Below are 12,590 nucleotides of genomic sequence, written 5' to 3'. Positions count from 1 at the left end.
TTAACACCAAGGCTCCTTTCATTTTTACAGCTCCGTTTGTCAGGAGTAAGTGGAAGATTAAAAGTATGCTTGTTAGCAGCAGCATTACAAGTTACTGTACTATAAATTATTTTTGCAAGTGTGCATGTCAGAGATTCGGGCTATGTCATCTGTCATATTAATCTGGTAAATTAAATAGATGACTGCTATGGTCTGGGGAAAGAATATCTGTCCCTGCCGGAATAGATTAAAAGCAGGTGGGATCTGGATAGAATCTAAACTAGGGAGGCCTAATCTAACAAGAGCCTTCAGTAAGTGACATGCTCAGTTTGCACCCTGAGCCATGTGCTTTTCCTATCTGATTTTAATTAGATGTGTCTAGAAAAGTTCGAGGACTGTAAGCTCCTGGTCAACCCAAGCTTTTTTCCCCCTTTTTTAAAGCAAACTTGAAATTTCACAAAGCTTTGACTTAATCTGCCAAGGATGTGGGACATTAAGGATTAGACATAATATAAATAGGGAAACTTGGGCTCTTTATAATGTTCCTCTAATGGGCTATTGAAATTAGGCCAGGGTTTGATAGCAGAAGCATAAATTTTCTTGAATTAAAAATCAGAAGTACAATTTATTTTTTTTTACCTGAATAGTATGAGTGGGCCATTGATCAGAGCAACCGTGGTGGTTTTATTGGCATATTATTAATCATATTAACAGAAATTTGTGATCCTCGTTCTTGATGTGATTTCTCTCTCTCTTTGCTGTTTCCTGTGTGAAGATTTAACAATGAGTGCTACATCCAGTGTTTTTTGTCTGAGAAAAGAAAGTGCTTCTGCTCATGGAAGGAGGGGGTCTGGAGTACATTTCCTCCTTCATTCATGGTGCAGAATCATTTGATTAGAGCATGGTGCTGATAATCCCAAGGTTGCAGGTTCAATCCCTGTATGGGAAAACTGCATATTCCTGCATTTCAGGAATGTAGGACTAGATGATCCTCAGGGTTCCTTCCAACTCTACAGTTCTATGATTAGAGGGACCAGGGCAAAACCCAGAAAGCGTTCTTATTTTATGTTAAATCCTAACAGCCAGGAGCAACTGAATGAGTCTAAATGCCAACACGTTGCTTAGATTAAACAAGCTCCAAGCTTGTTATTTAAAAAGACAGAGCGGGGCAGTGCTTATGTTTCTCCCCCCACGCCACCCCCCCTTTAAAAAAAAAAAACTATTTACAACATAGTCCACAACAACTCATACATACAAACAAACCCACCACTATTGACAATTTAATTATCAAAATTAAACTCCTACCCCCTTACATAAAGAAAACATAACATAAATACTTCCTTTATCCTGTGTATGGCCTCCTTATTTATTTCTTGTATACTGTTTCTTTTATATGTGATTATTATAATTTTTCCTAGTTATGACTTCAAAAACCACAAATTCTCCTGTTGAAATTAATTGAAACATGTCCAGGTATATATTTTGGGGCACTGTTCGGTAAAGTATTCTCTGCATTTCCCCCATTCTTTTTGAAATTCTTGTCTGGGTTGTCCCCTAATTGTCTCTGTTAATCTGGCCAGTTCAGTAGAATCTAATAATTTATCCTGCCATTCCTTTTTTGTGCTTATGTTTCTTTGAACATAAATGCCATCATCTGCATAATATCTGCATGAGCATTTAGGAATTAGACCATGAGCTTCAGATGTTCAGAAATTCCCTTGTAAAGCCACCTGTGCAGATCCCGTGTGAGACAGCCCCTCTCTACTGTCAGAAAGTTCTTCCTGATGTTTAGTCAGAATCTTGTAGCTTGAAGCCATTGATTCGAGTCCTACCCTCCAGAGCAGGAGGAAACAAGCTTGCTCCCTCTTCCATGTGACAGTCCTTGAAATATTTGAAGATGACTATCATATCTCCTCTCAGTCTCCTCTTTTCCAGGCTAAACATACCCAGCTCCTTCAACTGTTCCTCGTAAGGCTTGGCTTCTAGACACTTGAACATCTTAATTGTCCTCCTCTGCACATGTTATATAAGAGAAACAGGGCTTTTCTTATATAAATAGTTGCATGTAGGCATTGTGAGTTTTTCAAAAGAGATATTTTAATCCCCCCTCCCTGTGAAATAGTATTTCACATATAATCCAGTCTTTTAAAAGGACATGACAAAAGCGGGGGTGGGGTGGGGGGTGGAAATCATTTTCAAAGATAACCAGTGTTTTCAGGTTATTAGGATTCCAACTGCATTCTAGTTTCCCATACTATTTCAATGAAAAATGATAAGTTCATATTTGGTTTCTCTTTTCAAGCAATAGAACTTTCCAGCTGTAATTATTAAAGACTGAATCATCACAATATTTAAAGATATGAAAATCCTGTCAGCTGAGTGGCAGCTCTGCAATTATAGCTTGCATTCACAATGCAAATGTGTGATGCCAGTTCCTCAGACTGCCGTCTTCATCTTTTGTCCTCTCCTAATTCATTCCTTTATTTTTTGTTTTTGTAGTTGTTGTTGTTAATATGGAGGCCCCAATCATGATATCCTGTCCTTTGTGTTCACATTCTTTAGTTGGAATAATAATAATAATGATATTTCACTCAAGTGTTTTCTGTTTCAAGGCCATTAGCCTTATTCATAACACTGGCTGATTCATGTCCTTTGCAATATTTATAAATTTGCTGAAATTTTAACATTCTATGATATTCTGTTGATGCAGATTTCTATGTCATTCCAAAAAGAGTGATCATATTTTTCAGTTGAGTCAGTGGAGCAGCTATCCTTTTCCTTGACATGCATCTGATCTGAGCTGTAATTTTGTTGGAAGTGAAAAAAAGACAGGTAGAACTTGAATAGCAGGTTCCATTCAAAGTTTTTGAGCAAGGATCTGGATTAATTCTATATGTTACTATATGGGACAGAGATGTGTTTGCTGGGATGGGACAGGGTAGTGCTATCAGGAGAACTCAGGTTGACAACATTGGTACCTGCAGGTGTGAACATACCTGCAAGGCCACTCCTGCTGTCTTGGAGCTCCCCTGTTGACTCATGTTCAGCTTGTGGTCCACCAAGCCACCTAGATCCTTTTCACATGGAAGCCAGGTGTCCCCAATCTTGTATTTTTGCATCAGGTTCTTTTTGTCTGAGTGCATAACCTTACATTTGTCCCCGTGAAAATTCATTCTGTTAGCTTGGGCTCATTCTGTCTTCCGAGGCATTAGCTACCCATCCCAGCTTGGTGTCATCTGCAAATCTACAGTGGAACACTTCTTTTGAAGTTACAGATAGGTAGCCGTGTTGGTCTGCCATAGTCAAAACAAAATAAAAAAATTCCTTCCAGTAGCACCTTAAAGACCAACTAAGTTAGTTCTTGGTATGAGCTTTCGTGTGCATGCACATGTGTGTGTATCTGAAGAAGTGTGCATGCACACGAAAGCTCATACCAAGAACTAACTTAGCTGGTCTTTAAGGTGCTACTGGAAGGAAATTTTTTATTTTGTTCTTTTGAAGTGTTTGAGTTTGCAAACACTAATTGCCCCATAATACAAGTTATCTGGGCAGCATACAAAACAAATAAAAGAGTTGAAATGCAGCATGAAACTATTAAAACTTAAACAGAATTCAAACGCTTTTTTAAAAAAATGGACAAGAGAACCAGACCATAAGGCTTAATTGGTGGAGGGAAGGAAACCATTAATATGACATTAGGTGAATTACTCTAGGAATACTGCTCAATAACTGGGTGCCACTACTGAAAGGCTCTCTAGGGATCAGCTTGGACTTGAGAATACACATATGCATCCATAACTCTGATAAGTATCAGGCACTGTGTTTTTCAGTCATCTTCTGCACTGGGTATTTGTCCAGCTTCTTACATGGTTAACTTTGCTACTACCCTATTCCCCCATATTTCTTTTCTAGTCAACCTCTGGGTCAGACAGAACATAGACTCCTGCCCAGTGAATATGTTGACATTAATAAAACTTTTCTGTCCTCAGCTGCTGACTGATCCAAACCCTTTGACCCTCTAGAAAATTGAAGGCACAGTGAGAAATTTCTAATAAAAATGAGTGTGATTGCAAAGCAAGGAACTGAAGAGGAGGCAGCATGACTCCAATTCATAGCATAGACTCAATGGTGCAACAAATGCAAATTTACTTTCTGCCTTTGTTTAATCGTTCAGAGTCTTTAGGGCATTACCTTTACTGCTCGTAACCAACACATATAAATAAGAGTATAAGCATTTTCCTCCAGACAACAGAACAGCAGGGCAATTTTTCAGGCAAGTTCTGAACACAGTGAATTCTATCAAGGAATTCATTGTTTCTGGAAGCTGCCCTTTGCAATAACTTACTAAATGTGGCTGTTGGTGGTGGGGGATGGTTCTTCGCAGCTGCAAACACACTTCATCCCAGAGCTGGCCGTGCGGATGCTTTGCAAGACAATTGATGCCTATAGTAGTAATGAGAAAACATTCTTCTGCCCCCACATCAAGAAAACTGCCAGCGCATCGTAGGGAACCCTCAGCATCATCTGCTGTGGCTCTTTGTGAAATAGTCAAAGGGTGCCCTTGACTCCAATAAGCAGGTAGACTTCACTGCCATAGAACAGCAGCTCCCTGTTGTGAGAAAACAATGGATCTTTTGTGCTTGCTAGCTAGCTGGGTCTGACAGCCAGGGGAATGCCAAAGGAAAGCACTTCTCTGTCTGAACTGAGCAAGAGCAAACTGATTTCCTGCAGAATTGCCACAAAACCGGATCTCCTCCTCTTGCGATAATGAAGTTGTGACACCCTCTGGAGTGACTCCATCAGAACTGTACATAGAAATTGTATTTTCTGTAGCTCGCCGGTGTTGCTCTCCTGTTTCCAACGCCAAAGACAAATGAATGAAGGGTTCACATCCTGACATACTTATGAACACTCATCGGGAAGCCACGTCTCAAGCAGAACTTCCTGATGTGCATTTGTCTGTGTTTATGGACTTCTGTCTTTCATTCATATACTGCATGTATTAACTGAATGAATGTCACATTCATTGGCATTCATTGGGGCCAGGTTTGTCCCACCCCTCTTCCCAGAGGAAGCAATGTGAACCTGGCAGCCACTGTTTGTATGCAGGTGTCTCTGGCCAATTGGGAAGGCTGTTATCACCTTTCTATAGAGGGATGCAATCTTTCTCTTGAGGTTACTCTGTGAAGCCTGCTTATCTTACTGGTTGGTAGATGGGGTGACAGTAGCCAAGTATAAACTGATTCACTCATGAGGCAGGTAATGTATGCACAGAGGGAGATTGAGATAGAGTTCCTGATGAGACTTCCTAAGGGGCTTTCATACTTCTCACTGCCACTCAGTTCAAAGGGTGGTGGTACTTGTAAGGGCTGTAGCTGAGTGGTAGAGCATCTGCACTCAGAAGGTCACAGGTTCAAGACCCAGAACTGGGAATGTATCTGAAATCCTGGAGCCACACTGCCAGTCAGTGTAGACAATACAAAGCCAGACAGATCACAATGATCTGACTCGGTGTATGGGAACGACCTATGTTCCTGGAGGCTTCATCCAATTGATTGCAGGCTGGCAGAGATGGGATTAAGTAGCAGTCAGATACTTCCTTGGTTTGCCTTAATGAGAGCTAGTGATGAAAGCCAGTAATGGTCTGGATGTGGGCCACTAAATGGAAATGGAGTACCTAGAAGAGGAAAGTTGAGATTGGTCTGGAAGCTGCAGCTGGTGGAGAATGCTGTAGCAAGTTTACTCTTGAATAAGCTGTACTAGCTGCCAATGAGCTACTGGGCTATGTTCAAGGTTTTGTTTTAATCTACAACACTCCGAACAACTTGGGACCAGGATGCTTGCAGGGGTGCCTCTCTCCCTGCTACCTGTCCAAACAACTCTAGTTAGCAGCAACCTGGGAGAGGATCCTTGTGGTGGCCCCTTTTCTATGGAATCGCCTCCCCTCTGAGTACTGACAGTGGTGATGACATGTTGTTATTTGTAAAAAAACAACAACCATATCTGTGCACACAAGTCTTTTCTGGTGTTTAATGTCAGGAATTAATGATGCTCTTGGGCTATTGCTTACATTTATGGCGTGGTATTCAACTGAATATGTGTTAATGCAAGAATTAGTGCTAGTGTGAGAGGACTGTGCCCCCTTCTCCTCTCTGTGTGCCCCATGCCAGGCCCAAATCACCCCTGCAAGATTGGATGAAGGCCCTTCACAGATTTAGGAGTGTGCAAGGGAAGGAGAAGGTGAGAGCATTTCATGCACAAGGAGAAACCCTTGTGCCAACGGAATGTTCTTGTTAGTGGTGCATTGAATACAACCCATTATTGTAATGTTACCATTTTTATTATTTCATTGTTTTATCATTTTATAAATAAATAAAAGCAAATAATCATTGGGAAGAGCTGGCTAAGAATGGGGATGGGTGTATATTTATTCTTTCTTCACATTTTTTCTTCAAGGGGAAGCAGAAGTTGTTTTTTATGTCTTCTACTCTTAATTTAGGAGCACAAACATGTTATGGAGATATGGAAGGGAAATGTATGTATAAAGGTCAGCTATGCTGTCTCAAATTATTGTGCTTTGATTAGTGTAAAAGCTTTTTTGTGGGTGGCCAAAGTACTCATCTTGTTATTCAGATCCCTGGCAAGTTAGCTGGTCTCTGAAGTGTTGCTGAGCTTGGGAGAAACATAGTAATTGTTTGGTGCTAAAGGATAATAGGATAGCTAACAGATATTGTGATGGACTGGGTATACACTGGGTGAAAGAGAACATTTATCAGAAGGACTGCCTCTGTTTCAGGACTACAGCCAGTGATGTCACTTTGATTCATTATATTCCGTCAGGTTTTTCCAGGAATTATTTTGTGACTAATAGCACAATCCTAGATTCTCAGTGTGTCCTAAATGATGCCTACTCAGAACTAAATCCTACTGAATACAGTTGGATTTACTCCCAGGGAAGTGTAGTTTGGATTTCAGCCCTAAAGAAGAAACCAAATTCAACATGGTAGGCTGGGGTTTGTTGGGGTTTTTTTTGTAATGTCGGCTTGCTCAACTCTGCTGGCTTATTGATGCAGTCTCCTGACAGCTGTCAACAATGAAGTGACACAAGAAGTGAAATGGCAGATGTAACTGGCTCAATCATCTTCCCTTCCTCATCATCCACCATGGTTGCTGTGAGCAGCCAGGATGTGGATGGAAAAGTGGCTCTGCAAAGCTCTGCTGGAGGGGAATGAGGGTTTGGATTGCTCTGTTAGTCATGGCAGGTTTATGTCATGTAGAACATGTAGGATATGTGAAGGGCTTTGGAGATACATGTATTGCTCAAGCAGTAAATACTTTACTTTGTGAATTAACTTCTTTTATGAATAAGGAATTGTTAACCAAAGTGATTTCAGATACTCCAAAATAATACATTGAAATAATAAGATCATGTTCCCTATAATAATTTAGAATAAAATACTTATTTTTTCTGTACCCACTTACATGCTGAGTACCCACAGTACTGTAATTATAATCCTGGATGAAGTTTTATGATTTATGAACAAGGCCTCGGAATACACACACACACACACACACACACACACACACACACACACACACCAAGGACTTCAGTATGACATGTCACAGTGTTTGTGCTTTAGATAGGAAAAGGCTGAGGGAAGAAGCTTCTCTCTGGGGAAATAGCAACTTTATCAAGGCTGAGACGAGACAAAGAGATTAGTGAGTAGCTGGGAGAAAAACAACAGCTAGCTATATCTTCCATTCATCATGTCTCCACCCTAATAATGGCTATGTGCTTTATCTTTCAGGTAGTGATTGACTCAGGTTAAAAACAACAATGCACTATTAAAGATGAGCAACAATGAACATTAACAAAGTCAGAACTATTGGCTTGCTCTTATGTGCACATGGAACTGGCATCTAAAAATTTCCCAGTGTGACCAGAGAGGTTGAGAACAAGTATTAACATACCTCTGTGTGTGTATTAGGCATTTGCACCAGGCACAAGAATGGGTTTGGATGCCACTTCGGTGCTTCAGGAAACAGTCTGTCTTGATCTGAGGTACTTCATAGTCTGCCCAATTTAACTCTGTCCAAGTCTCTTTAATTTCACGGCTAGGAAGTGGATGAAATTTGTAGGCATACTAGCCACTCAAGAGTGGGGAAAGCTTGTTAAGTTTCATACAATTTGTGGGCAATTTGTTTTAAAAAGAAACATCTATAAAATCTTCACTTTTGAATGTCTTTGGGCAAAGGCGTCTTGCCCAGTACGTTTCTGAGCACAGTTCAAAGTGTTGGTGTTGACCTTTAAAGCCCTAAATGGCCTCAACCCAGTATACTTGAAGGAACATCTCCACCCCCATCATTCAGCCTGGACATTGAGGTCCAGCACCGAGGGCCTTCTGGCGGTTCCCTCCCTGAGTGAAGTAAGGTTACAAAGAACCACGCAGAGGGCTTTCTCTGTGGTGGCGCCCACCCTAAGGAACGCCCTCCCACCAGATGTCAAGGAAATAAACAACTATCTAACTTTTAGAAGACACCTGAAGGCAGCCCTGTTTAGGGAAGTTTTTAATGTTTGATATTTTATCACTTTATTAACAACAACCACAGCAGCAGCAGCAGCAACATTCTGTTGGGAGCTGCCCAGAGTGGCTGGGAAAACCCAGCCAGATGGGCGGGGTATAAATAATAAATTAGTAGTAGTAGTAGTATCAGAAGGAAAACTCCAGTGTTTTTTTTTCTGTAAGGGTAGCCATTCTAGCTTCATGGTGTGTAGAAAAAGAACAATTTAATATTCCCTAGTGTTTTGAGGGCAACTGAAAATTGCAGACATAAGTGAGGTGCCACTAGTTTTACAACAACAACAACAACAACAACAACAACAACAACAACAACCACCACCACCATGCCACATTGTAGCTAGGCACCCTTAAAATTGATTTAGAGGTGGAAAAAACCAGAAGTAATTAACTTGTGATTGTATACTTGAGCTACTAGTCATGAAGGTGCTCGCCCTCTGCTCTTCCCCTCCTGGCTTCTAGAACCATAAATTCTCCTCCTGCAAAGTTGCTTCTTCCTCCAAAGCACTGGGATAAAACCATTTCCCTGTGTTACAACCTAGATCTGTGTCAATTTAGAAGGCGCTTTCCCTTCTCTATCTGATCCAGAAATTTTCATTACACAGTAATCTGAGTCACATATTTTCAATTTTAGCAGATACTTGTCTATTTTTTAAAAGGATCATTGAGTTGCTACAAAGTGCTTCAGGGTCCCTATATTGACTCATGTAACCATGCAGAAATCCTGCTTTGTCTCAGAGAAGCCACACAGCCCCCTAAGGTACTCACATCATCTTTAACCTGTGGTCATGCTGGGGCTGATGGGAGTTGGAGTCCAACAATATCCAGAGGACCACAAATACTGTATTGTTGAGTTTAAAGATGAGGTAGCAAGTGTTGCAAAGGATCTTGGAGAGATATCTGCAGTCTTAGAGGGATGCCACCACTATAGGGTTAAATGAACAAATAGTCTTACACTGGGGCTTCCTCATGCCATCTAATCCAGTATTATATTTTCACCAGTGACCAGTGTATTGACCCTAGAAGTTCACAAGCAGGTCATGAGGGAGGCAACCAGGCCATGGTTTTGATAACCAGAATTTGCTATGCCAAGCCATACTGCTTCTGGATGGAGGGATTCAAGTTTATTATCATGGCCGATAGCCATTTATAAGTATTCATGAGAGTGTCTAATCATTTTGCTAAAAACTACAGGATTATTGAGCAGTTATGTGGGATTAACCCTCAGAGCTGCTGGGTCCTTCACAAGCATATCACCTCAGTTCTTGGGGGAGGGGGGCTGAGAATACTGAAAATTTTTAAATATAAATAACTATTACCCAGATGGGAAGCCAGTGTGGCAGAGGGCATGCTGGTTCAAAGACAAACCCAGCTGCAGAAATGAAATACCACAGAAATTTAAAAATAAACCCTACAAGATGATTTGTTATTGCTATTACTAACTAACTCCAAAGTCTGTCAGAGATATTGACAAGTCTGGCATTAATGTCCCATCATTGCTTGTATTTTGTTTGTCTAAAGGGGCTGTGAAATGAGAAGAATGAAAGAGATTTGAATGTGTCATCTTATCCCAGGCTGGAAAGAAGAAGGAGCTGGCATTACTGGTTAGAATATTTGTATCCTCTTTGCTCTTTTTGAACAAATGAAAAATCAAACTATGCTATTATTATTATTATATTTATTGTGATTATTATGTTTTGTAATAGTAGTAATAAATAGGAGTTTTTCTCTATTGGGTACTGTGTATTACAAGCACAGATTTGAATTAATTTTTAACATGCTTGGTATTTAAAGATGATAGAAACAATGAGAAAATTTCTCTAGGGTTTCTGTCATGTAATTATGAAATACTTCCATATTAAGACAGACTGTACACTATATGTAAGCAAGCATGCTTATTTTTGTCAGCATAAGGCGACAAGGAAGGTGAATCGTCTACTTCATCTTATTGTGGCACAATCACACTGTGTTTCTATGTTGTGTTTTATTTTCCGCCTATGAGCTAAATACACAGAAAGAGGGTAGCTTGCTTGTGGGCTGCTGTGAGAGTGTTTCCTCCAGAATTCAATTCATTAAATGTTAGAAGACTCTACCTCTTAGGACTGATATTGTAGGAGCCTGATCTACCAATAGATTGCCATACATCTGGGAAAACCAGGACATATCCTCTATTGGGGGTGGGCAACATGCCCATCTGGGTGGATTTTTAGATTGTAAAGGAAATGTCCAGGGGTTTTTTGGGGGGAGGGGTTATTTGGGAGCAGCTTGGGCTCCGGCGGATCAGACGTGGGCTTGAGTTTGGGCTGCTCTGCACTCTACAGCCACTGCTAGTCCAACCTGGGGAAAGAGGCATGCAAGCACGGCAGCAGCCCCGAATGCCAATTTCCCCAGCTCTGGCTGGCAGTGGCTCGGGTTCCCCTCTTTTTTGCTCTTCAACATCTGGCAACCCTATCAACCAGTCTATTGGCCAATCAAAAGTAAGTTAAGAAAACTCTTCTCACCATGAAGAAATATATACATACTACAAAAATCTTTGGGGGGTTTTCCGTTGCAACAGACTAACATAGCTAGCCCTCTGGAAATCTTGACATCCTGTTTTTAGGGATGAACCAACATGGGACCAAGAGGACTAAACACAAGAAGGGAGGTTCTGTGTGGAGAAAGTTAAAGATCTTGGTCTACCTATTCCTACTTTTTCTGGATAGTTAAATCAGAAGTGCTACAGAATATTTCTAGGCTGTAGTATTGCAGCTGGAATAAGCAAGAATAGGCTTGCAGAGGATAAGCTGCAAATCAGTAAGATCAGAAGTCAGGAATGAGAAACGGCTGTTTTCGGTTAACACATAGCAAATGAATTGTTTTAAGACTGCAATCCTGTACCCAGTTATTATACACACCAGTATAGATGTGGTAGCACGTAACTGAGGTGTTAAATTAGGGAAATGTTTCTTTCCCTTTAAACTCTCTTTAGGAATCTTACATGAACACATGTAAAAATGTCTCAAAATAAAAGAAAATACAATAATAATGTTATGGGCACTGGACACTTCAGAATAGATGCCTCTTTATTCTTTGGGTTAGTTGAATGTCAGACCATGCGTGGTTTACCCAGGGTTTCTTGTGTGGATGATTGTATGAATTTCTATTCTGTACCCCATGATTCCACATATACAAAAATAGGATCAAGAAATTGGCTCTGATGGCTTTTAGACCATGGGAACTATGAAAAAAAAATGAAATGGTTAGGTCTGTACTTTAGTTCTGGTCAAGTGGTGTTTGTTTGAATAATAATGCTTTTAATCTGCTTTGCTACCTCTCCTTTGCTTCAAAGGGGGACAATGGTGACAGTTGAAAGTTTGCTTGTTTTTTTTAAGAAAACACCTCTAGTGATGGTTGCCATGTTTAAAACTTGAGGGGCATTTGTATTATTCTGCACATTAGAAAAGATTTGTCTGGGATGCAGTAGATTTCAAATTTTTCAAAAAGCTTAGTTTCACATTAAAAGGCCATTGAACACAAAGGCTCTGTCTTGGTGATGACATTGCCAAAACTTTTATTTAGTGAAAGAAGAGGCCTGACATTACCAGATTATTTATCTTAAATTAAGCCTTTTTTCGGCATAGCCTTCCACAATAGTGTCTAAGCCTTTCTGGCTGTTTTACAGCACAAATTACAAAGGCACTTGCCATTATTATGAAGTATATTATTAATTTTCTTTCACCCTCACAAGTACACAGAGGATAATAATTACATAATGTGAAGTTGGGAGCTAAATCCAAGCTGCCTCTCCAACAAGAGATGTCAATGGCACAGTGTCCACTCACAATGAAGTTTGCTAAATCTTTGCAGATTATTTATGATGTAACTTGACCTGAAGATGCCATTTATCAGGTGGTTCCCCCCACCCAATCCCACTTCACAGCCAATGCAAACAACTTCCCACGTACTCAAGCAGGAAAGGTCCAGTGGTGGCAATGAACAGGAGAATTTCTTATTTGCTGCTATGCCGACTGTGGCTCTTCCTGGAGAAGT

General features: G+C 40.4%; 1 protein-coding gene and 1 long non-coding RNA gene across 7 annotated transcripts in view; both read left to right on the top strand.

Moving 5' to 3' along the window:
* LOC309337417 overlaps positions 1 to 12,590 on the top strand; it is a 345,606-nt gene that overhangs the window by 178,097 nt on the left and 154,919 nt on the right. The gene's annotated exons all lie outside the window — the stretch shown is intronic.
* CHL1 (cell adhesion molecule L1 like) overlaps positions 1 to 12,590 on the top strand; it is a 206,095-nt gene that overhangs the window by 38,586 nt on the left and 154,919 nt on the right. Inside the window, exon 3 of one of the 6 annotated variants that reach the window (XM_081852349.1) lies at positions 10,080 to 10,162. The exons of the other annotated variants lie outside the window; for them this stretch is intronic. The gene's annotated coding sequence lies outside the window, so the exon portion shown is untranslated. The remainder of the gene's footprint in view (positions 1 to 10,079; positions 10,163 to 12,590) is intronic. 6 annotated transcript variants of the gene reach the window in all.

The sequence above is a fragment of the Podarcis erhardii genome (genome assembly GCF_964252035.2).
Source record: "Podarcis erhardii genome assembly, chromosome: 2".
In the NCBI taxonomy this organism is placed as follows: domain Eukaryota; kingdom Metazoa; phylum Chordata; class Lepidosauria; order Squamata; family Lacertidae; genus Podarcis; species Podarcis erhardii.
The sequence above is the reverse complement of the archived record's forward strand: the minus strand, read 5'-3'. Positions and strand labels throughout refer to the sequence as shown.